The sequence below is a fragment of the Chinchilla lanigera genome, unplaced genomic scaffold, assembly GCF_000276665.1.
Source record: "Chinchilla lanigera isolate Chin_1 unplaced genomic scaffold, ChiLan1.0 scaffold00024, whole genome shotgun sequence".
In the NCBI taxonomy this organism is placed as follows: domain Eukaryota; kingdom Metazoa; phylum Chordata; class Mammalia; order Rodentia; family Chinchillidae; genus Chinchilla; species Chinchilla lanigera.
In genome coordinates, this window is record NW_004955425.1 from 19,093,226 (window position 1) to 19,119,653 (window position 26,428).

The 26,428-nt window shown below is 34.9% G+C and overlaps 1 protein-coding gene across 4 annotated transcripts in view; it reads right to left on the reverse strand.

Moving 5' to 3' along the window:
* Ctnna3 (catenin (cadherin-associated protein), alpha 3) overlaps positions 1-26,428 on the reverse strand; it is a 1,502,556-nt gene that overhangs the window by 469,581 nt on the left and 1,006,547 nt on the right. The window lies entirely within an intron of this gene.

Consider the following 26,428-nt stretch of genomic DNA (forward strand, 5'->3'; position numbering starts at 1 on the left):
TTACCAAATGACTTCAGGAGATACAAAGAAAATTGCTGTTTTCCTTTGAGGAGCTTGAATATTACACAATGAGAAAGGGTAGCAGATAACTATAACTTCATTCCATAGATTATAAATGCCATGAGAATAAACAACAGTCAAAAGACAACAATGAGCAGAGAGTTCACCTTCAATAGATGTGCTGAGGAAACAATTTAGGAAAGAGAAACACTTTAACTGGGCATCTGCATTCACACTGAACAATTCGATAGACAGTGGATGTGCCCAATATGAAAGTCGCTAAAGGAAGAGCTGTGACTCATTTGAGGGCTTGTAGATATTTTGTTAATAATCTTTCATATAGGGCTGGGGATTTAGCTCAGCGGCAAAAGTGCCTGCCTGGCATGCGCAAGGTCGTGAGTTCAGTTCCCGGTACCCAAAAGAAAAACCAAAAAAAAAAAAAAAAAAACTTTCATATAGTCATTCCCTATTTCAAATATATACCAAGTATCTTCTATCTAACAAACAGTTTCCCTAGATTTTAGGAATATGGAAGTGAATAAGACACAAATGAATTTCACCACCTTCCTGGAGTTAATATCCCAGACAGAGAGATCTGGCAATTAGAGATAGGCAAGTCTAGTAAGGGAAATATACAGTTTGTGAGATGGTTGTGAAAAACTAAAAATTAATTATATGGTAAAAATAAGGATAAAAATTCGAATTGTGGAAATGGAGCAGATTTACAATTTTAGGAAGGCCTTGTATTTAAGCACATGTTTGAATAAAATAATTGGTGAGGAAGAATTTTGGGGCAGAGCAGTTGGAAGATTTAAGAAAGTACAAAAATAGGAACCTCTATGAGAATGATAAGGCATTTCATCTAGAACCTGGATATACAAAGGGACCAGCAGGAGCCCTTGACTGGCCTGCTCAGGACGGTGGCCTTATTTGGAAGGCACTGGAGAGTCCTGTTGACTTGAGGACAATTTGCTCAGAACCGCTAATTTGTCAGCAAACACAGAAACCTATTGCAAAAGGGAGAGCCTGAACTATCACGGTGGAGACAAGAACAGTTTCACAGGATTTTCAACTAATTAAAGGAAGATGTAGCTAGGTCTGAGATTATTGCCAGAAATAACACGCAGCCACTAACAAATCCACAGAAAACAATACGTAAGGGCAGAAATAAAAGTGAAAAGCATATCACAACCATGTACTTCGTAAGGAGTTGCTGGTACACATAAAGTACATGCGAACACGCTGCAATAATGACTGGAGGTTCTCTCGGGTGGTGGTCTTTCAAGTGGTCTTTCTTTTCTTGTTACGCATTTTTCAGATTTTCTAGTATCTTCTTTTGTATGCTCAGAATAAATGAAGCTGCTCTTCAAAGAAAGATGATTAGTTGGGTTTTTTTTCCAAAGTAAAGGAGGAAATGGTGGTAGCATCATTTAAAAAGGGCAGGTCAGCAAGTTAGAATCAGGCCTACAGAGGCCACCCTGTGGGGTCCTTTTGGAGAATGCAGGTGGTGAACGTGCCATGCATCCACTACCCTATGGCAAAGATTGACTTGGAAGTAATTCTTTGCTTTCCCTACGCAATGTGGAATATAAAACAAAGATGTACTTTTTAAAAAAAGTTTATTCATTTACATTTCATTTGTTCAAGTCTTAAGGCAAATAGATACTCCGTAGCCATACTAAGATGCCATCACAGTTTCTGTCCTATAACGGCCTATGGTCCAGCACGGAAATCAGACCAAATGCAGGCAGTTGTAACCAACCAGTGGTGCTGACTAGCCTATATTAGGATTGTCTGGAGCCTTACCAAAACAGATTCCTGAGCCACTCCCTTAGAGTTTGTGATTCAGTTGATCTGGGTTGGAGTTTGAGAATTGGCTTTTCTAAGAAATTCCAGCCTACTGGCCTGGGGGTCATACTCAGAGCTCCTGTGAAGTACGGTGATAAATCTCCAAGATGAGCCCACCAAAGGGGCCTTATACACATGGGAAAGTCACTCCCATTCACAATGAGAGCTGTCCCAAAGAACAGGCCCAAGTAGAAAGTATAGAAGTAGTGACAAGATCTTCTTCAGAAGGGAGAGTAATAACATATGCGTGGACGTAGGACCAAGACAGAGCCCAGCCCCACCTCCAGGAGAACAGTGAGTTAGAGGAGACAGGAACAGAAGTAACAGGAAACCAAAGATGAACATGAAAAGATGAAGGAGACAGGAAAACATCTTTGGAGAAAAAGATCAAGGGGAAGTGCTCCTAAGAGGAAACAGTGTGAAAATTAAGGTATTAAAATCAGAATATGCAAATCTTTTCAAAAGGTCAACTACTCAGGAGAGTCAACAATAATGAGATCTGAAAAGTGGGTTCTGAATTTGGAAAATGGGGTCACTGGCATAACTCAGTAGATAGGGTAGATAGTAGATAGATTTCACCAAATTCAGTGGCAAAAATAAAAGACCATCTTCTCTACTCAGAAACCTAAGGACTGTGCCTTACTTAGACAGCTTTCAAGAAATTATGGGAAGAGAAGGAAGGGTGAAATTAGTTGGCTAAAAATATTATGTTGATATTCTCTTCTTTTATTTCTTTCTTAAGAAAGAATACTGTCTTAAATTTTAAGGGAAATGTACACTAAGTTTAGAAATAACTGCTGTGCAGTGCTCCTTGAGTTCAGCTTTAGAGTTTTATTACCCTATTAACTCACAACGTACCTTTGTGTTCACTGCGAAATCTCTGGTCTCTGGTGTTTCATTGTTCCTGCAAAAGGACAACTGTGCACACAGGTGGCGAGGCTGAAATTATGCCTTACAGGCAGGCATTCCTTAAAGTGCTGGTGCAGAACCCTCAGTGGGGATGTGAAGCCATGATGATAAGACACAGTATATTTTATAAGAATGTGTTCAGTTCTTCCGCTGGTCCGGTTTACCTGATTCACAGTGCACTCCACTAAAACACGCTGTCCTACTTGACTCTCCTTACAGTGAGCTTAAATATAAAGCAGATACAGTGCACAAGATGCACTACTGCTTTGAAGGCGAAAGAAACCGTCATTCCAATGTCACACTTCTACCACTTCAACTATATTACTTGAGAAAAAAATTGACCATTATTAAATCTTTTTCAAGCATAACTAAAGATTTTTAAAATGAATTAGCTTGCTCTCTTTTTTCTTTAGATTACGGTTGAGGTGAGAACACATAGAAACACCTCAGACCTTGCCAATTACATATTTACTCAACTCACACTTAACAGTCTTCTAAAATTGGGCCTTTTATTTAAGTCTTGACTGTCTCAATAACAAAGTTTCTTCCAGTTGCTTCTGCTTCAAGTCACTCTCCTTCCTACAAAGCCATTGTTTCCCTGTTGCAGAAGAAATCATGTCTCTCATTCTTACCAATAACTTCCAATACAAACTTAATTGAGTCAAAGGCAAAATCAAAATTTCTTTTCACTGAAATGCTCCATGGGTTACCAACAGGTCACTCTGCTGAAAATCTCATGTTAGCTTATTTTCCATCCACAATATCTTAAATTCTGTTCCCGGACTATATTCTGCATTTTCATATCTCTGCAATTTTGCTCTTATTATCGCACTCGACTTACTGCCCTTGATAAATTCCTTTCTCTACTCTGCTCCATCTGAAGAAACAACTTCTATATCTAACAACTTCTGAAAATGTCACCCTATCCTATGAAGCCAATCCCACTTGCAGTACCCAGAAAACTATGCAGTCTTCTCCACTATGCTTTCAAAGTACTTTGTTCATACAACTAAGTAGTAGTTACCCTATTGCACCATTAGACACATCTGCTCTTGGAGCCCCTTCACAGGAGAGACTATGTTTTATTCATCTTTTTTTCTTATTAAAAATATAAATCACGGAAATTTCTGTATTCATAAACCATCCTCTAAAAAAAATCTATTCTTCCCCTGGCTTACACTGAGAGGAGAGCCACAAGGAATCTGGTTTGTTATCATTTTCTTCCTCTTCCATACTGATTACGTCCTCAGTGGGGACCTCCCCCGGAACAGTCAATCTGTAGTAACTGAATCTGATGTAAGGTTGAGCTGTTTCAACTTCTCTTGGAATTTTGAGCTATAATTTATGAAGAAATCACTAATTAGAACTGGAGGTTAAAGTGAAAAGAATCATAGAGAGGAGCCATGTTGTAAAATCAAAGCTGCAGTGGGCTTGGAGAGCGGAAGCCATGATGGAATTAAAGAAAGGAAAAGCTGTAAGGAAAAAGGAGCTATAAGTAGATCAAAGGTAAGAGGTGAAGAAAAGAGTGAAAAGTAAAATAAACCTGTGGATAGCAGGAAGAGAATGGAGAACGTAAGTATGAATCACAAATACTAAACCTGAGGAGATGACACACAGAGGAAAACAATGACAGAGTTCACTGTTTTCAACAGCATCAGTTTGGGTTTAGAAGAATAGGGACATTATAATAGCAATAGTAACAAATACTAACATTCAAAGTTCACACTTTATACTGAAATTGTCCAGAGTAATTTCTGCACATAAAGGCCTCTAATTTTTACAAAACCAGAATGAGGTAAATGCTATAATTACACCCATTTTCAAAGTCATCTTGTTACTAGGAAAAATTATCACCCTGATCTAATGGGATTTCATGTTCTGAAAATCTGATACTGTGTGTCTTAGTAATTAGATTACAATTTATGATGCCAGTGAGTTTATAACCCTTAACACCTAATGGGCTTTATTGAAAGAAACATTATAATACCTGGTTTGGAGTCAAAAAGTGGTGTTTGTGTGTGTGTGTGTGTTAAAAAAATACACATGAAATTATGTTAATTTATGGGGGCTGGATATAGGTCCTAAAGTTATTATGTTAACAGTCTAGAAGTACAAAATTTAGTGGCATTAAGTACATTAATATTTTTGTGCAAACATTATCATTATTCATCTCCAGAACTTCTTTGTCTTCTTGAATGAAAATTCTATATCCATTAAAAAACAACTTTTATTCCCCTTCACCATAACACCTAGTAATTTCTGTTATACTTTACTGATCTATGACTTTGATTAATCTGAGTACTTCATATAAGTGGAACAATAGAATGTTTATTCTTATTTGTGACAAGTTTCACCCAGCCTAATGTTTTCAAGTTTACCCATGATGTAGAATGGATCAAATTAATTAATTTTAAGGCTAATATTCTACTGTACACACTTGCTTCATTTTGCTTATCCTTTCATCTGTCATTTTGTTTATCATTCAAATAGCATGGACATTTGAATTGTTTCCGTGCTTCATCTACTGTTAATAATGCTGTTATGACCATTAGTGTACAAATATCGGCTGAACTATAAGCTTTCAATTATTTTGGCAATGTAATAAGAAAAACATCACTGCGCTACATGGCATATTCGTCAGATTTCTTTGCTGAGTCACAATACCTCATATCAGCAATTTAAAAGAGGAGAGGTTTAAAATTCAGCACACAGTTTCAGGGGAGTCAGTCCATGGAGTAAACCTCCGGACAGAAAGACATGCCAGAGCAAAGTTTCCCAGTGCATAATGGCCAGGAAATAGAGCAAGGGATGGCGCCAGAAGGGAGGGGCCAGGGGCTGGATATAGTACTTAAAGTCACACCCCGCGACCCTCTTAAACACACCCAGAAGTGTGCTGTGCTAATCCCTAAGGCAATCAAGTTGGCAAAATTAACCACCACAGTCAGTTATTTCAAATTTAATTTTGAGTTGAATTTTCACACTGTTTACCAAGGTCTCTGCACCGTTTTGCATTCTACCTGCTATGCACAAGTGTTTCTATCTCACCATACTCAGGTCAACACTTGGTACATTTAATATTAAAACAAATAGATTATTTTTACTGTGTCCTACACTCATTTGCCTTGGGAAATCCTCATATATCTAAACTAGATTCAGAATACTTAAAACTGCCAAACTATCTTAAAGTTTATGTTATTTTTTCTCCAAGTATCAGAAGCTTGTATTTCTGAGCTTCTCCCTTGGATGGAACTTCTGTAATATACCAGGAGAGCTCTAGAGATGTGTTCCTTCTAGAAAACTTTGTCACAAGTGTTTGGAGAGGCAGATGGAGGGGAAGCTGAGTTATGATGCACTCCTTTTGGGCTTATTCAATAATTTTATGTGGGACACAGTCACCTGCCTGAGTAGCTCTCAGTCCGCTGTGCTCATGGTGCTGACATCATGTGATGGACCTTTTGCTTCTCCAAATTAATGTGCCCTCCTTCCTCAACCTCCCTCCATACTATTCCATCAAAGTGACATTATAAAATAAACTGTAACTTTAGAGGTGGTTGCTAGTGAGAAGAGAGAAGAAACAAGAAGTTGGAGGGAGAGATATATAAGGGAGGGAAAGAAGAAAAGAGAGAAAGGGAGAGAGAAAAGCAAAGGAAGAAGCTGTGTCAGCATGTACATTTAGCAGATAATCTGTACAAATATTATAACATTTTTGATTTTGTGATATTTTTCAGAATTCTTAAATTAGTAACTGCTTATTATTTATTTTTATATCTTACCCAAATATTCACTCTTTCCTAAAGAAGGCCTCTAAATTCTTTGAGCTTCATACCTCACATAGCCTGGCCTTCTACAACCAGTGTGTTTTTCATAAAAAGCTACCTATGTTCTGCAATGAAAAAATAAACACAGATTTTACTGTGTATTTCACAGGAACTCTACCTTGGTAACAATATGTTCTCTTTGCTTCCTTGAAAATACCAGCTCCAGAAAAAGAACATTCTTAATGTTCTATAACATTTAATCCTTTGAAAAGACAACTCCTTTCCTGCTACTCTCTTTTTGATGTGGCATTAATTTTCTTCAGTTTTTTGAAAACTTTTTTTTTTTTTGAACCTGGAATCAAACTCTCAACCTCACTCTTGCAGGCAAGCACTGTGCCACTGAGCTATTTCCCTGGCATTTTCAAACTTTTAAAACATGGTTGTTTAGGAGAAATAATGGAGTTATGACAAGGATAGTATTACTGAAGGTTTGCAAAGTGCCAGGCATGTTTTCTAAGTAACTGATATGGACAAACACTTTTCACCTACTGAGGAAATGCCTATCAGAATCCTCAGATAGCTGCTGAGACAGAGGAGATACAAAAAGACTGAAGAGTTTACCCAGTTATAGGTGGAGAAATCTATACAGTGGAAGCCCAGGGTCCTGAATTAATTTTACTTTACCTCTAATTGACTTTATGCCTAAAACAATCATGTTAACTTCCTCCAGGACTCATTTTCTCAGAAGTTAGAGAGGTGTGCATTGGGTTGAAATTGTGGGTATACTGTATAAACCAGACCATCTTATGCAGTTTCCTTCAGATTTTAACATTCATTTTAATACTATCATCAGATATATGTATACACCTCTCTTGAAATATTTGTAAAGCAATTACTTAAAAGGTGGAAATAAATCTATATAATTTAATTTTTCCCAGAGATAGTTCAATACTGGCATCAATACAAATAATCTTAAAATTTTAGTTAATATAACAAAAGCACTTTGTGGATTAAAAGGATGAGTTATGTGTGGCATGTAGAGGTCTGATTACCTCAATGTCATGGCATGTAGAAGAAATTAAAATAACTAGATATATGATGCCTCAAATACATCAAAGCTTATATGTGAGGTGAATTTATATGTCATCCGCTTAAATGAGTAACACCGTAATGATTTTAGAATTCTAGCAACCCTGGTGTGGTATCAAATTTAGAGTTCTGATTCTGTGCATTCTTTCCTTAGTTGTGCAAATGCTGCGTTCTTGCCAAATGTCTCTTAATTTCTATGCCAGTCTTTCCACAGTTTTTCAGTTTTGATTTTATATTTTGCTTTCTTTCATATTACACTTCATTTATGGGAAATTGACCTTACATTTGAATGTAAGGTATGTAGTATTTCTCACAATGAATCTCTATGATAATAACTTTAGGTTAAATGATAAAACTATTTCAGAAGCAAGGAAGAGGATGGCATAAGGAGACTTGACACGGACTCCAGGTTTACAGACAGTTAATGAAACTGCAACTTTGGTCTCATGACCTTGTGTTCTCTGAATAACTGGATGACTCACACTAAACTTCTCACAACCTTTAAGACAACCTTTAAGGTGTCTTTGGGCAAATAGGAGAAACCATAATAAACTAATCCAGGAGTTACATTTATTTTTAAATAAGGGGGAGCAAAGCTTACTTCTCAGCAAAATGGCTTTTGTTTAGAGTATATTCTGGTGCACATTTTCATATTTCTAAATCCATGCTGTCACAGAAAAGGAGAAAAGCTGGATCTAGCACTGTTAAATTATAGACAAAATGTGTGCCTCAACAGGTTTACAAAAAGTAATCATTCCGTACATGAAAATAAAACATTTTCTCTCTGCTGAATATACTAAACATAAAAGTGGAGCAATCTATTAAATCAAATAAATAAATGAATGAGAAAGAATATCAAATGAATTGTTTAGTGTATAACAAAATTGTCAACACGTACATTTTGTAAACAAATAATGAAATTTTGGGTCAGGTTCCACATTTTAATCCAGCTCCATTACTTGGCAGTTTTATGTTCTGTCACACAAACTGTTTACTTTCTAAGCCTCAATTTCTCAATTTGCAATGGTCATAAACATGCTTATTTAATGGGTTGTTGGCAGAATTAAATTAGCTAAATAGATAAATTAATACTCACCAAATAGGGTGAGTATCACCAAAAAGTTTCAGGAAGTATCTGTAGGGATAGCTTGTTAAGTAACAGAAAAATGTTTTGGGAATTTAAAAGAATCCAAACACATTTACACAAGTATGCATACATGGGATTTATAATTTTGTTAGACTGAAAAACCACTTTGATCTCCAATTAGAAACATTTAAATGAATGCAAATGAAAGGAAAACAATCTACAAAACACTAAAATAAGGGCAATCTCACCATAAAAAGGATTAACGTGATATAAAAACAAAAAAAAACCTTTAATTTCCAATGATGAAAAAAATATAAGCAATAGAAGTTTCATTGGGTCCATTGTAATCTGCCAATCAAGGACTTAATAAGTTTAGAATTTAGAGCAGAAGAATTCATATATTCCAAATCATTTTATTTCAAATGTAGGAATTAAAATGAATTTGTTATCTTTGTCAATCCCTGGGTTTCTTTGTTGTTTTTGTTTTTGTTTTTGTTTTGTGTTTTTGAGACAGGGTTTTACTATGCAATTCAGGTTGGCCTTAAATTCACTTTGTAGTCCATGCTGGCCTCGAACTTGCAGGGGTCTTCCTGCTTCAGCATCCTGAGTGCTGTGAATATAGGTATGCGCCACCATGCCTGGCTCCCCAACTTTTTTGAAAAAGGGAGATTTTATGTCAGAAATAACTAAAAAGTCTTCTGTTAAAGTACCATCTAATTTCATATATACATTAGGGTAAAACATAAACTATTAATTCTCAAAATGTGTTTAGAGTAAGAGTAGTGCAAAGTTAAAAAGCAAAAAACAGTACATTTTTGCAATGTATAAGTGTAGATTAGATATTGTCTTCACATTTTTAGAATTTCTAAAGGTTTAATTTTGGTTTTACCATTGAAAAGAATTTATGTAATATTAGCAAATTTAACTTTATTAACTATCAAAAAATATTTGCTATGTGACCGCCATTTATCTAAGGGAGAAAACAAGACAGCCAAAGTCAGAAAACATTTTCCTTCAAATGTTCCCAGAGGAAAAGGTGCATAAAAGTATTCAATAAAGGATAATAAATGAAAACCTAAATTATAGAAGCATTTAAGCATCCAAGAAGGACAGCTGTATATGAAATATGAAATGTAGATTATATAAGCAACAGTTCCCACGGACAGCAAATATATGTTAAACAGATGTGTGTACAGAGTACAGACCCGGCTGAAATGGAAGTGCTCCTCTCCCCAGTGTTCCTGTTCTCGTTCACGCTCCTTCTCTAATGGGCTCCTAGAAAAACGTGTATTCCCCGTCCTTGGCCTAGGGGCCTAAGTTCTGGGAGCCCAGGTCCGTCGCCACCAACCCACTCTATCACAGCCTTACCTCCCGTGAGACAACTGAAATCGCTGTCCTGCTCCTGGTCACTCTCTGCAAAGAAGTATCTCCAAATCAAGGGTCTCTTAGCCCTCATTGCCCCTTCCATATTAAAGCTCAACTCCCCTTTTTAATGTAAAGCCAGTACTTACCTAAGTACTTAGTACTTAACTCTGTAGCCTTGAAACGTTTGACACTCACATACCCTCTGTTGCTACATCCTCCAGTCCACCTTTCTCCTGTTCTTTGCCTAGAATATTCACTTACGATGTTCTGTGTCATTTTAATCATCATTTCCTAAGGTCAGCTTTATTATGTCTAGGCCAGGTTCTTTATCTGCTGTCATAAAATACTGTCCCTTTTCCTTTGAGTATTTATTGCCCTGTTTACTGAGATGTATGTTAGAGTGATTATTTGATTAATGTCTGATCCTCTCCTTCTACAACTACCAAAAAGCAGGGGTCTTACTATTACCACCTCAGGGTGTGTGGAAGGGATCAAAGCTAAAGGAAACCCCTTTGCCATGTAACTGGGACTCTCACTAGGGGTCTCAAGTAACCAAGTCCATCACTACAAGGAGCTCATACTAGTAGTTTAGCTGATTAAAATATGTTGACAGAAAAGTAAGGACATTACTAATGTGTATATTGATCACAGAAGATATTAACCAAAAATCCTTATTATACTATTTGAAAAATTACTTCAAGCTGAAGAGCATCTTCAAAGGACTGGATCCCCAGGGGTTTTCTGTAAATATATTCTGTGTGCACATGTAGTGAGACTGGAGTTAGAGAACAACAGAGTATCATTTCCCACATTAAATTGTCATACTCAAAATATAGCCAATTTTAGTTCTTCAGATTTTAATTGTTTGATTTGGCCAGCTAGAGGTCAGAACAATAAAATAAGAAATTATCCAAGCTGCAAAACATATTTACAAATCCTATAGCAGTTTTACCATACATTTAGCATAAGTAAGAAAGAATTCTGTAATCTAAACTATTTTGAGACAAATTAAAGTTTTTTATATAGTGGAAGAATAAAATAAAGTATAAAAATAGATTCCTCCAGTAGAAGAAAATCATACTAAATTTTTCTCAGTTTATCTATTTATCATCTACCTATTATATATATTACATTTTATATTATGTATATATTGATACATATGTATAAATACATATATATAAAGTCATACATTTACACAAAAGATGAATTTTAAATTCCCCAAGAATAGAAGAACACTTCTTAAATCATATGCTTTTTCTAAAGTTTGCCTTTATACCCCTTCCCTTACTCTATCAAATTAGGAATATAATGTATATCATATAATTTGTTTAGTAAAGTATAATATCCATCATTTATAGTGATTTACTAAGATACTTCATTTATTAAATATTAAAGGACATTGAAGTGCTTTGAAAATTTAATTATACTATACAAATTTAACTTATTAAAATAAATTCTCTGATATTTTGAGCAATAGAACAGAATTTGAAGAGAATTTCTCTTTCATTTTTGAAATAGAAGAAAAATAAACACATTTTTCCTATCAAATAATTGCCACCATTACTATTTAAAATCTATTCTACACTGGAGAAAAAAATTTTTGGACACAACATAATATACAAGTTCTGAATGTTTATTTGATTCTCTAGGACCTGGAGCACTTAACTGCTGAAGCATATTCACTGGTGTGTGCAAAGTACCACAGCGATGCACTACTTATTGCAATCAGTGTGTATTGACGAAGCATGACCTGCATTCATAACGACTTGCTTTATAAACACAATTTTTAAGGGGAGGTATCTTAATTTTCAGTTACAAAATGAGTTAGTTGATTTCCAAAAGTTATAGTCAACAAACAATATAAATACTATACATTTGGAAAACACTCCCTTTATCTGAATGCAGACTTCAACTTCTTTGAAATGTTATTTAATTGGTGTTGGGCAGGCTTGAGCCATAATATGCATAGTAGAAAATAAATAAGACTATGATTTTAATTACAGACTTGATCCACTAGTCTATGTATAGAATCCAGGAATAAAGCACGACTGTTTCCTGGGAGTTGGACTATGTAAATTAGATGAGTAGTAGGACACTGTGCTATGAACAGGAGGGAACTCTCTCTGGGGAAATATAGATGACAAAGCTACAATGGCTTTTAGCAGCTGCCAGTGTCTATTGGAAAAACTAATGTCATTCTACGTAATGGATTAGGAAGAGCTGGATTCTCTCCATAGTGCAGGCTGGGTCTAATTTCCATGATGGCTTCGTCTTTTGAAATAATGGGCACTCTAGCTTCCTGCAGTTTTCTAGTCTCATTTTCCAGCCGTGGGATGAGTGATGGGGAGGGAGGAGTTGCATGGATCCATAGTCATCTGCACTACAGCTGCAGTGAGAGCAAGACTTTAGGGCAAGCGACATGGAGAACTCACAAAGGACCCTCAGGTGGATATGAGAGATGAGAATTATGAAGCAAGTGTCTGGCTTGAATGACACAGCTGATTCCAGGGATAGGAATAAAGAACACAGAAGGTACAACTTTGGTGAACAAAGTTGCAAATTGAGTTCTAGACACATTGAAATTGAAAACAGAATATTATCATAAATTTATGTAGAAATAGATCTGAGAAACAAAATATAGTCCAGAAAAATATATGTTTTAGAGTCACCAACATATCAAAGTATAACCTGTCCTTGAAGTTCGGGAATGGATTGAGTCCCAGACATTGAATGGACATGAGAAATAATTATAATATTAAATGGTATGGACACAGGTTAGTAAGAATTTCAGAAAGAAGATAGAGGTCAGTAGTATCAAATGCTGGAGATTAGTGGAATACAGTAGGAGTAAGTAGGAATTCATGAATTTGGCACTGATGTAGACACTAGTGATATTGTCCCCCCGTAAACAACTTCCATCTCAGAGACGAGCTGGGAGAAAAAGAGCATTTTTAAAGACAGTTAATATTCTGTTTATTTTTCTTGTGGTGTTTTAAAATTTTTTCCTAGCTCTAACATTTATGATTTTCCAATTTATCAGTTTTATTTTCACGTTAAATCTATCTTATCTCTGTTACAGAAATTTTTGTTCAAATAAGATGATGTATTTAAAATGAGTATTATCACCACTGTGGCTGCAGTCATAAATACACTACCTGCTGGAGCTGGTTCAAATTTCGTTTCTCAGGATGCCCACTGTCTACATCACCAGCACCACCTGAGGGCTTCTCACTCATGCTGAATCTTAGGTCCCAACATGGACCTACTGAATTCGAAGGTGCATTTTAACAAGATCCCTAGGTTATTCATAAATGCATTAAAAATTTAAAAGCACCAGGCTACAGGATTAAAATTACTTAGGTACCATAAATGTAATACTTTCTAGCTGATGTTAATAAACGTTTCCTTCACTTCCTAATACAGAGAATGGATTAACCTATTTTCCATCTTAGAATGCTACCCATCTTTCACCTGTTATCACCAGAAAAAGAAGCACTATCACTACAAATAACAATAATAAAAGTGTACCAGATCCTTACTGCTTTAAACACAAGATAGAAATATACGCCACGATGTCTGTACGAGTATGTATCATCTGCTTGGAACGACTGGACATTTATATGCAGTACTTAAAAATGAAGTATCTATGTAAATAAAATTAAATTTCTGTCTGTGAATAATAGCATCACAACAAAATAAATGAGTAGCTGATAGGCTTGGAGCAGCCTCACTTAAAACACAAGCTAATTATTGCACAGGAAATTCACTTTGGCAGTGTCTGGTTTAGAAGAGATTAAACTCACAAAAGTGAGATGGTTATCTCTGTGATCCACAGAAAGTGAGATGCACAAGACAAGGATCGTTTGACCCTGACTGAGACATGCCTCATGCATCTGTCTCCTTGACCAGAAAAAATAAAACGTTTCTGGGATGAGTCCCAGACTGGAAGCTGTTAGCAAACAGCCTAAATTGCTATAAGTGTGTGGAGCAACTTATTATGTAAATTAATATAGGCATCATGAGTACCATTACCTTTAGGTTTATTTTTCTTTCTTCTTCTAAATAAATACAGAGATAACTGCCTAATTTCAGATATCAGGAAATACACTGAAATATATTTACAAAGGAGGAGCTGCATTCCAAACTCCAAAGGGAATGAATAATCCTGTGTTTAGCTTTTATAGACCTTTCCTAACTATAAGAAATTAGATTTTATTTCCTCTCAGGCTTTAATTTTAAAATGCATGATCCTCTCATATAAATTCTTTCCAGCTGATTATTTTCCATAATTTTACCAGGGCCTCTTCTACATCCATTTTCTAAAATCAAAGTACAGAAATCAGACATACATGCAATTCTTATGGCATAAGGTAACTTGTTCTGTGATATTTCTCCTTCAAAAATGCATTAAGAACCAGTATATTTGAACTCATCTGTCCATACCGATCTGCTATTTCAGTGGGGGAATCCACTGTGATGCTGATTCCCCTTCCTTGTTGTCTCCTGCACAAGTCCTGTCTTTGCACAAGGGTAGTTTCAATTATTTTCTCTTAAATCTACTGTGGTCCTCTGCTGCTTATCCACAGTTTTGCTGTCCACAGTTTCAGTGACGTGGGTTCACAACAGTTTCAAAATACTAAATGGAAAATTCTGGAAACAGTCTAACTGTCAAAATTCTGAGTAGCGCGATGACATCTCACAGTCCCACTCTGGTTCATCCAGAACACAAAGGTGCCATTTCTCCGTTGTAGCCACTTGGCATAGGACACCACCCGTTAGTCATGTAGTAACTACCATGGGCCCTCTTGGTTATCAAATTAAGTTCCGTAGTGTTGAACTGCTTATGTTTAAATAATATTAATATTAATATTAACCCCCTTGTGTGCAAGGACAATGATGCTAACAAGTTAATTATAGCATCTTATTTCAGTTTTATTTTATTTTTATTAGTTATCATTAATTTCATATTGTACCTAATTTATAAATTAAATATTATCACAAGTATATACACATGAGAAAAGAAACACCTTGGTATACATAGTGCTCAGCACTATCCAGAGTTTCGGGATCCACTGGGGGCTTTGGAACATGTTCCCTGAGGGCAAGTGATTACTACTGTACATTCTGCTTGTATCAGAGGAATATCATTTGTTTCATTCTCAATATCCCAGGGATCTAAATACCTTTCTAAATTTAAACACATCAATTTATCATTTCCCTGATGTTTTTATTCTGTATTTCTCCTCTGATTGCTTCCAAAAATACTAGTGTATTAAATCCCCAAAATATGTTTTATATCAAATAACTAATAAAGACTTCATTGACCTTAAAATATTCCCCACATCTCAGCTGCTTCAGTATATTATTAAAATGAGTCTCATACACTCTCTTATTAACCCATTAAAGGATCTTAATATTATAAAGTAAAATGTTCTTCAATTTTTGTTTCATAACATATGTTTCTTTAAGTACTGTGTGGTAATAATACCAGAAAGTAGTCTTTACATTGTATGAAACAAAGATTCTTTTAATGGATGAACTGTTAGGTTGTAAAACACATGTTCACCCCAGGAGAGAGGTCTATTCATTCATCCCCTTCCTATTAAGTGAAGAGATTCATGTTGGTTTTTAAGAGATTTATGCTATTAAGAGGTTGCTAAAATTTAATTAAGAATTTTCCATATCTATGGAAAGTATATTGCAATGTATATTTTAAAATGCAAAATATGAGCACTCTTTCAAATCGAAATTTTACTTCTAGAAATGTATTCCAAAGAAATAAGAAGACATACTTATATTTAAAATAGAGACAAATATTGTACAATAAATGACCAAAAAAAGCTTCAACATGTAAATAAAATAAAGTTTCTGATATCATACATTGATGAAAATTATATTGCAGAACAATATTTAACAAGATGAAAATAACTTCAAGATATTTTGGAGAGAAAACATAAAAATTTTGTGTACTCTTAAGTTCTTCATACGTATATTTACCTACAAAGAAAAATGTAAAAGGAGATGCACCAACATATTGCTCGTCATTATTTCTATTACAGCAGTTATGAGACTTCTACTTTTAAATTCAGGGTTCTTTAAAGAAAAATTCGAATTGTACGTTCAAAGAAACAGAGTAAACAAAACTCTATTATAGCTGATTTTAAATCTTCCCCATCAGAATCTCTGATCATCTTTCATGTTCATTCCAGTTATACAGGAAGCAGTGAGCAGCAAGTAATAACATCCAGTTCCCCACTGTGAAAGACTTTTTCCCTCTACTAAGCCGAACCTAAGGGTATTAACAATGAGCCTCATCCTCAGTCCCCTTTTAATTTTTTTTTTTTTGTTTTGAGACAAGGTCATCCTAAATTGACCAGGTTGGGCTTGAATTTAAAATTCTTCTGCCTTAAGCCCCCTAGAGGGCTAACATTAGAGGAGCTGTCTTGGTTTAAATCCAGAATGGCCCTCAAAGAACTCACGCGTTCAGAGGGGTTTCAGAGGCTGCATCCTGTGATCTGTAGCTGACTCCATAGGAGGTGGGATCTTGTAGGAAGAGATGGGTCTGGGTGGAGGGAAATGCACAGACCTGCAAAGGGGCACCTGCTTCTGGCCACCATGATGTGGGCAAGTTTCCTGCACCAGATCCTTCTGTCACACAGTGCTCTGGAGCCAGCCAACTATGTATCAGAACCACTGATAAACTTGACCCCATGTATACTTTTCCTTCTAAGTTGCAGGTTTTGGCTATTGTGTCTTAGCAAGGAGGAAAGCGGCCATGACAAGCCTGCATTACCACATCCAGCCTTATGCAGGGATTTTACAAACTTTATTCTCATATTGCTTCTAGAGAAATAGGTGAACCTACTAAAAGTGGTTAATTATGCTTTTCCAGAATTTAATCCTTCTTCACATGTACACACACACACACACACACACACACACACACACACATTTGTTTGCCAGCCTTTTCTCTGTTCTTTATTTTGAGCTAAATGAACAATCTATTTGCCAGTTCTAGCAATAGTTTTATTCAGTGTTTTAGCCTTGGAAGTAAGTTCATGCAGGGAGTTAATGGTATTTTATGATTTACTTCACACAGAAAAGTAACCCAAAGTTTCATCAACCATAATGTCTCCTGCTGTATTAAATATTTTAACGTACTAACTATGACAGATGCAAGATGGCCAGTTTCCAGTAAATGTAGTAAATTATCCTTCCTGTTAGATCGTGCAGATTATTTGTTAACCTAGAAAGTCTCTTCCCTTCCACTCTGGGCAGGAGAATTTAGCTAAACATATCATGAAGCTTGGAAAGACCCTATCTCACGGGGATGGGAAGAGCTTATAATCATTACAAGTAGACCAAAGTTGCTAACACTGAAGATATCACTTTGGTCCATTTTCTATTTCTGATTTAGTGAGGATATAAATGCAAAACTAAGCCACAATAACATTTTAAAAAATATAAACTAGGATTGCTTTCACAGATGATAGAAGAAACCTTGTGTTATTTTTAGTAATATAATCTAGGTTGAAATTAATGTCTTTTGGGTGTTTCGTTTATTAAACTTACATGACTGTCCACGTAAGCAAGGTAGTTCTCAAGAAACAAGAAATCTGCCCTAAATTTATATATATGGGAGAAACACACTTCCTTTTGCTTTTGTCTTAAGTTCATAGTAAATACAAACCTCTCAGAGGTAATCTTTGTAAAATATCACGTTTTTAAATGACATTGAGAATAGCTTTGAATTTCACATAAAGAGAGAATGTATATTTTTGCAGTTTTCATTGTTGCAAATATGTCTAGGACCTAGTAAAACAATATGTGCTACTGCCCTTCAACTGGATTGGAAAATGATTTATATAACAAGCCATTATCTTCTAGTTAGAAAGCAGAAACGAGGAGTGCGGCTGCTCCTGTAATTAATCACACTGAAGCACAGAACACTCTTGTAGTGACTTAACAAAAAGCATTTAGATATGAATTTAAATATGCAGAAAAAGTATTAGAGATGAATGGCAGGGTATTTTGGTTTCTTTTTAAAGCTTTTGTATAGTTAAATAAGACAAAATAAAAAGCAGATAAAGGAAAATGTTTAACTTCAAAAATTATTATAAACACATACCAAGAAAAAGAATATTGCCAAGACTTATATATCCTCTCTGTATATACTTGTCTCCATTGTTTTTGCGTGAATATACACTTCTGACCATTGTTATTTTATTTTCTTTGTTTCTAAAAACTTGTGAAAACAAATGGTATCCTTGTCTTTCAGTCAAAATTAGAATTTAAGATTTATGTAAGTTACTATATGTATCTGTAAGTCATATTTTTGTTTTCCTTCTCTTCTGCGATTATGAAACAAATTATTATATATTTTTTCAAATATTATGGTTGTTTCTACTTTTAAGTTATTACTACTAATGTTGGCACTAACATTTTCTATATATGTCATCATTTCTGTACTCATGAATTTTTTCCTGGTACTTATCTAGGAATGAGTTTATAGGGAAATAGAGTGTATGTACTTTTAACCTCAGGAGACAATGTCAAACATGTTTTTGAAGTGTTCATAACAATTTTGACTGCTGCAATATATGAATATTTCTAATATTGCATATTGTCAACAAATCTTAGTATTGTCATTTTAAATTATTGTCATGGCACAGGGAATATAAGTGGGTTCTTTTCTGTTTGTTTGCCTGTTTGTTTGTTTGAAATTCCTAATAACAAAAGATAGGATTTAGCTTTACATTTATAGTTTATCTGGGTTTTGTCTTTTATGACTAACAGCTTAAGCCATTAGCTATTATTCCATTTTTTATTATTTATATAGCCATGAAGATATTATTTATATAACCATGAAGATATACTTTATATATATCATGTATATCTAAGTCTATTAATTATATGCTTATGTGTAAGTATATAGAGAATACATATTTATAAATGCATATATCTATCTTCTTGATTTGTACTCCTCATTATTTATTTACTTTGGAAATATATTTCTCCAATTGAAGGGCTTATATTTCCATTCACTTATAGATATATCATTTTTATTTTAAAGATAAAAGAATGAAAACATCTTAACAAACACACACACACTTAGAAAATAACACAAAACAACACAAGCAATACAGTATCTCAGACAAGGTGATAGGAAAGGAACAACGGTTGTCGTATTACATATTGATATACATCTTGATGAATACAATTCCTAAATTTTATTACACTGAAATTAACTGATTTCTTTATGTTCAGTACTTTTTGTTTCTTGTTGAAATTTTTTCATGTCCCAAACTCATGAAGATATTCTTCTACACAGTCTTCTAAAAGCTCCTGTTTGGCCTTTTGTATTTATATTATTATGTTAGTTGCATTAGTTCTCATGTAAATTGTGAGGTAGAATTCAAACTTCATTTTTTTCATATGCATACAATTGGCAAAATATCATTTACAGAAAATAATGCACTTTCTCCAGATTTACCCTATCATATCATCATAATAAATATACATTTCTGTATCATTATTTCATTTACTTATATTTGATCCAGTACAAGATAATCTCAATTACTGTAGCTTTATAACAAGTCTTGAAAAATAATGAGAGTAATTTCTTCCATATTCTACTTTGTTTTAGTCAGAATGTAATTAGCTATACTAAAACAACAAATAATCTGAAATAGCAGTGGCTATAAGAACAGGGTACTGTATTTGCTTCATTTTCCTTGCTGTCACTGAAGTCCACTGTGGGTTGTTTGCAGAATCTATCTGATCTCTTTTAATTCTGGAATTCAGGCTGGGTGAGCAACTAACCATTCTTGCACCTTCTGTTAATTATCTTAGTGAAGGGAAGCAGAGTGCAAGTGTATGAATTATCTGCTGGATCTTAAATCTTCTAGCCGGAAGTAACACATATCACTTTAACATTTCATTGACAAAATATGTCACACAAACACTCATCGTCTCGAGCAGGAGGAGAAAAAGAAATATCAGGTGATTATTCCTAATGATTAATATATTATTTTTAGGAGTATGCAACATTCTTTTATTAACATTTTTCATATGAAGTTTCTCTTTATACATTCAACAGATAAAAATTTTTAAGATTCTAAGGTTTGTAAATTTTGTTGATCTTTTGAAATAATGAGTTGTTGGCTTTTTAAAAATGAATTTGTTTCCTATTTCATTGATTTGAGCTCTCATTCTTTCTTTTTATCTACTTATTTCTCCCCTAGACATGACAATGGTATGTACACTTTTTACTCTATGTTTAACAGCTTTTACTCTTTCTTTTGCTTTCAATCATTTGTCTCTTTGTATTCTTTCTTTGACATATTTTGTGGCTTATTTCCCAGTCCTCTACTTACGCTGTGAAAAATTTGCTGTGTACTCTGTTCACTGAGATCGTGATTTCAGCTATTTTGTTCTTCACATATAGAATTTCTAGTTGGTTATTTTCTTTAAACATCAGCCTATCACTTCCTACAAATTACAGTTCCTATTATAAATGCTGTAGTTTGGATCTATGACACCCACAAAGGCCCGGGTGTTAAATTCTTGTTCTGTACTCGGTGCTATTCAAAGGTTATGGAATTTGAAGAGGTTCTGAGACCCACTTAAATCCCCGGGCATGTGTTGTACATTTGGTATTTTCTTCTCCAGCTCTTCTTGTTATAAGTCATTTATCTATGGCACACATGTTTCTATGATTATGTGTTGAATACAATGTAAAGAACAAGCATTAGAAATAAATTGAGATCTGGAGAAATGATTCTTTGAAGGAAAATGAGTTCCAGTCAGTATAGCCTGCTTTCATTTTGCTTCATATTTTTACACTATGAATCCCAGACCAAAAGCAATGGTGTTGTTCCTCACTTGGGGACTTGTTTGACTTTTCCAGATTCTAGAAGTATTTTCAAAAGTAGTGCCGATTCTCTCAATGGCTTCTTCCAGAACTTCGAACACCTCTAGGTTAGTATTGCTGGATTACGTAATAAAAATTCAGAATTCCTACTTACAGTTACCCTTCAGATAAAATTTCCCATGCAATATATATGAGATTAAACTTACATTTCAAATACAGGTTTTCATATGATGTTCAAGTCAGCATCCTGGATTCCATCTTGGAAATCCAAGGCAGGTTAAAAGTGACCAGAATGAGTCGACTATTTCTGAAATTCCACTTTCATCTAGATTTTAGTTCACTCTCCTGTCACTATGCTGTTAGCTCTTTAATGCTAGCAAGATCTAGTAAACAGTAATATTTTTCAGTTATTTTAGTTGACTTTAGCGAGATATTTATTGCAAATGTATCTGTTAGCATCAGAGTCAAGGAGCTGGAATCCATTTTCTAGGTTGTTTTAACTCCAAATGTACCAAAAGTAGCTCCTTAACATTGTGCCTCTGAGTAAAACAGTAAATGTTTGGACAACAAAAGCATAAAACATGAATAAACAAATGGAACTGTATTAAAACAAGAAATTTCAGCATATCACAGGAAATCATCAACAAAATAAAAAATGTAACCTATAGATTGTGAGAAAAAGTTTGTAGTTCAAACATCTAGAATGAGGTTAATATGTAAAATCTAAAAGAAGCTCATGCAACTCAATAGAAGTGATTAAACAAAACAACAAAATGAAAAAAAAATCCAAAAAGTTAAATAAGTTAATAAGAATAGCAGAAACACCTAAATAGACTTTTTTTTACACAGAAAGCATAAAAATGGAAGCCCATAAATGTAAAGGTACTGTGCATCACTAATCATCAGAAATGTAAATTAAAACCTCCATGAGATATTATCTCACAGCTATTAGAATGGCTATTATCAGAGAGGGAGGGGAGGGTCAATGGTAAGGGTTTGGTGAAAAGAAGACTGCTCTATGCTCTTGGTAGTAATATAATTTGGTAGATATCCATTTTGAAAAATAGTATATAAATTCTTCAAAAAAATCAAAACAGTATTATAATATAAACTAGTAATTTTATTTCTAGGTATAAATCCACAGGTATTGAAATCAGTAACTTAATGAAATACCTGCACATGTATGTTCATGGTGAAATTACTGACAAAAGCTAAAATTTAGAAACAACCCAATATCTATTAACAGATGAATAAATTGTGACATGTAGACAAATTGTAGAATATTCAATGTTTGAAAAGGAGATCTTGTTATTTTCAAAAATAAGGATGAATTTAAAGAACATCATTTTAAAGGAATTAAATCACAAACAGAAAGAAAAAAAATATTGTATGGTCACACTGTCAAAAAAGAAAGTTGCATAGATAGAAGCAAGGTAGAAAAGTGGCTTTTCAGGAAGAGAGGTTGGAGACACAGAGAGATGTTGGGACAAAGGAGCAGAAGTTATAGTAATGTAAGTTCAACAAATCTAGAGATCTAATGTACAGTGTAGTGACAGTAACTAACACTGTGTTTTGTCCTGAAATTTTGATAAGAGAATGGACTTCCAGTGCTCTCAGCAATGGTGTGTGCAAAGAGTATAGCAATTAGCTTGATTATAGTAATTGTCTTACAAATATTTATATCAAAATTTGATGTCATATACCTTAAGAATAAACAATTTTATTTTAAGACGTGTTCCTGTATACATTTCATTTCTCTTTCCACTAGAATCGTGACATGTTTTTATCTACTAATACTTATTAAGTATTGCTTTTATGATTTGCTTAAATCAGAACTACATTTCTTAATATATTTTCTCTTGATTGGATTAAAAATATGCATCTTGTGTGTACATGTGGGAGGAAAGACATATGTGTTAAATACAGCAGAAAATGATGTGGATCTTTTTTTTATATATATACTGGGACTTGAACTCAGGACCTGGCACTTGCCAGGAAGGTGCTGTACCACTGAGCTATATCCCCAGCCCCTGGTCATTATTTCTAGAAGATAGATCTTCTATGATCTCCTGAAATACAGATACAAACCCCCATGGAATGGATGACTAATAGACTCCTTTAAATGAATAGTCCTTATATATACTCTTCAGGTACTATTTACAAAGATAAAGGTGATGTACTCCATTATTGACTATTCTAGACATGATATGGATACAGAAATTGGTGTGGACCATGTTCAGTCTCCAGTAATCAAACATCAGGTATCTGTAAGTGAGAGTCTATTAGAATATACTTTAGTGAGAGTTTACTAGAGTGATGATAATGATGGAATGACACATGGATCACCCCAAATCCAAAAATACTTACTACAACAGTGTGAGGTACTTGTTTCTCTCAGTGCACTCTAATTGATGACAATGTTTGAGGTAACAGGCAGGCCTTAGTTATTTCTGGCTGTTCACACATGAGTTCCTATATTTACCTTCTGACTTGGATTTCAAAATGGTTGAATATTTCCTTTTCCTAATTATGAATGAAATATTTTTAGTCTATCTTTTGTATAAAACACTAAGCCTTAAAATACCCTGATTACTTAATTGTGATTAAAATATTTCTTTAACATTACTTTTTTCTTGTTATCAGTGTTAAGTATATTTTATAAGATCCATTTGTTCCTGGTGCTGAAACTTCTGTAGAAGTAAGCTGTGCCCTATCAATTATGAGTGTAGTTGAATTTGCCATCATTTGGATAAGTCCTGAAATACATTTGGCCAGAGCACTAGGCATCTGGCCTTGACCTCTAGGGTCCTGCTGTCAGACATGAAGCCTTCAGTTTTGTCTGTAGCATCCCTCTCTCTGTCTGCCAACTCTAAAACTTTACAAATAGCCACAACACTTCCATTTTTCTATCTGAGTAATAATTTTAATCTAACTGTCTTTCTTTTCCACTCTTCCAGAATTTTGTTCATCTTATAATATCTTTTGAGGGAAGGGAAAGAGCGGTTGTAGTGCTTAAAGATGTGTACTGTGTTTGGGGAATCTGACACTTTTCCGAGATTTACTGGGGGCCTGAAGAATTCTGCATAAGAAGTATAACTTTTGCCATACAAAAATTGTTTTATAAATTGCATGAATTTCTACATGAAAATTAAAATCAAGATGCTCTGTTCTTGCCAGATTCTATTTATATTTTAGTATTCAAACACAAATACAAAATGGGATTGGGGGTGCGGGGACATATGAATACACTGTGCTTTGTGTTGTTCTTTCATTACTGGATTAACAGAAATTTTTAAATATTGGGCAACTTAATCCTTATGGCAAGCCTGATAGCAATAATCTGAAAAGAAATTTAATTTGCTCCAAGGAAAGTTACTATTCATGAATGTAACTTCTTTGAGGATAGAGGAAACATCTCTTACACAAATTCATATTCAAATCACACTCAAATAATTCTACTTTGGTCTCTTTCTGAGCTGTAACTTCTTGATTTATCTTAAATTTTGATCTGAAACTTTTGAAAAGTAACTCAAAATCAGTATGGTCTTCATCTTCCACATCTCCTTTTCTTCTTGTGTTTTCTTCACTCTGTCATCCATCCATTTATTCAAAGGAAAATTGAGGGTTCATCTTCGACTACTCCTTTTCCTTCAGATCTTCATGTTCAGCACAAATATTCATCATTCTATCATCATTTTTATTTTTTTTACCAGAGCCTCCCTATCAGCGTGTATTTTACCTGTTCAAATAGCCTCAACCAAACCCTCTTTTCCTTGCTTTTCTAGTTCTGCTCTTTTCCAACCCTTTCTCTGTGCAGGTTCGCTGATAACTTTTAATATAAATTGGGTCTTGTTGCTTCTTGTCTTAAAAACTCTCCACTGTTTTCTGTAGTTCTTCAAATAAGGACAACAATCTTTAACTTGGCTAGGAGATCAGGCATGATCTGGTTCCTACCCCACCCTCTACCCTGTCCCATGACATTTTCTTGCTCACTTGTTTCCCCAGGAGGAGAAAATTTTACCTCTTCCCCGGGAGGTAAATTTTGCAATGTTTGGTGCCCTCTTTTCTTGTTGTAACAATTCAGGGTGGAGAGTTTACTGCTGCCATCCCCTAAGTCAGCTTAGGGGTGCTGGCAGACATCCTACAGTGTGCAGGACCCCTCCCCCGACAGCCACCCAAACAACACGTAAACAACAGGTCCAAAATGTCTAAAGTGATAAAACTGAAAAAACTTGCTTTGAGATTCAGCCATAATACTTTTTTGGATGTGGTGGTACTCTGTTTAGATGCATTTACGAAGCACCACCTGCCCAGCTGCTGGGCACTTTTATCAAATAGAGATGGGCTGTTACTCTGTTCTTGGGATAACCACATCAGCTCCAACGTGACTGCTCACACAAAAGGCGCTCTCCCCAGAACAGCCCACGCTCTGTGCCGGAGGGAAGCAGGACGAAGACAGATCATCCTACCTAAGCCTGACACGTCCTCTGGCAGGCCATCTAAGCCTGGCTCTCCTTAGCAAGATTTTGACTTTTCTTCCCATCCCCTTCTCCTGGTGTTAACCCTAAGGGCATTTCCTCAAAATATTCTGTACTCTAATTAGCAGCTCGGATCCTGCTTCCTGGAGCTCTCAGTCTGTAATATTGATTTTCTTTCAGTGTCTTGCACCACCATCTCAAGTTTCAGGACAGTCCTTTATATTTGTTCAGATCTCTCCTTGAAATACACTTTCCCCATTGACCTAGTTAACAGGTACTCATCCTTAGAGTACACTTTAAACCACCGATTCCTGCATTTCCTGGGCTATTTGTGAAGCTAGGCCTGTATCATTTTATAAGTTTATTTTTTCAGGAGACCATTATGTTCTCAGCCATGATTTATAATGGGATGTGCTATGTATGCTCCCAAAACTCACATGTTGTAGCCCAACCTCCAGTGTGATCGTATATGGAGTGGGGGACTTTGGGAAGTAATTAGGTCACCAATGTGAACACTTCATGAGTTGGAGCAGTGCCATCATCAGAAGAAATACAAGAGCCTTTGCCCTGCCCCACCCCCTGTTCTCTCTTATGTGAAGACATAGAAAAAAAAAACAAAAAACAAAAAAAAAGAAATCAAACAAACATCTTGCAAATCAGGAAGCTATCCCTCTCTGGATATTGAGATAGTAAATGAGGCAGTGCTTTGATTTTGGACTTTTCAGCCTTTAGAACTATTACAAGTGAGTGTTGTTTATGTCACTCAGCCTTTGGTAGTTAGAGACAACAAACCAATTGACTAAGACAGGCCAGCTCTTTAGAAACACCTTTAAACTCAAGAAGGAGAAGAAGTGCTATAGAGATATCATTATAAATTAATCATTAACAATTTATAAAACAAACAGGGGCTGGGATTATAGCTCAGAGGTAGAGAATTTGTTTATTAAAATCACAGATCGACAAATTGCTTTTTATACTTTGTTTTTAATTCTTATTATAATCATATAATACAGATTCTATC